Consider the following 853-nt stretch of genomic DNA (forward strand, 5'->3'; position numbering starts at 1 on the left):
TGAAGCGACTCTCGCCCTAAAGGGACAGGCCGAGAACGGGAAATGCATTTTTTTACACTTCTCCCTAAATTGTAATACAGTGATGAGAAAGTGGAAGCTATGCTTTTGGAGCTAGGCACGTTTTAGGCAAAATTAACTTTGCCGACTGTCTTTGCGGAAAGACTTCCTGCTGCCAGTTATCAGAGGTATCATAGTGTCAATCAAGCTTGCCTAGAGTAAGGGGAATTTACAAGGCCTGAAACAGCACGCATTGGGCAGGGATTGTACACGTCGGGAAACTTGTAATTACAAAAGTTATGACGCTCAGGAGAGCAGGTGGGGACTCGATCTTCCAGTAAACCGGGCGCTATCTACAGGGAGGCCAGGGATGCCCCGAAGCTACCCACCGGGAATGCCTGGGAGATAAGGGGACGGGCACCCTCCATTAGCTCTAAGGAATGCTGTCGTTTGGGAAGGTGAAGGAGCTTTCGAATCTTTGTCACGCCTTCTCTAGGGGCTATGATCATGTGGGCCGACAGCAGGGGGTCTCTGTGTCACAGTTCTCCAAGACACCCCCAGGTGGTCGGTAAGAATTCACGGCGTCACGCGCAACATCTCCAAGGAAAGGGATTTAAGCCAGAGCTTTGGAGGTCGCCACGCCACACTCACCTAGAGTGTAGGCCCGCGCCCTGTGGGGGGTGAGCTTTTCTGAAATAAATCTTCTCTCGCCTCTGTGTGTTGCCGTTCTTTGCACTTACTCGGATCTCTGGGTTCCCAGTGCGCACCTCCAGCTTGCCAGCTTCGGCAGTGCCGCGCCTCCCTGGGCCTCCCCACCCTCTTCCTCGCCTCTCCCCCTCTATCTAGCCACCCTCAC

The sequence above is a fragment of the Carlito syrichta genome, unplaced genomic scaffold, assembly GCF_000164805.1.
Source record: "Carlito syrichta isolate Samal-C Ts95f unplaced genomic scaffold, Tarsius_syrichta-2.0.1 Scaffold313308, whole genome shotgun sequence".
In the NCBI taxonomy this organism is placed as follows: Eukaryota; Metazoa; Chordata; class Mammalia; order Primates; family Tarsiidae; genus Carlito; species Carlito syrichta.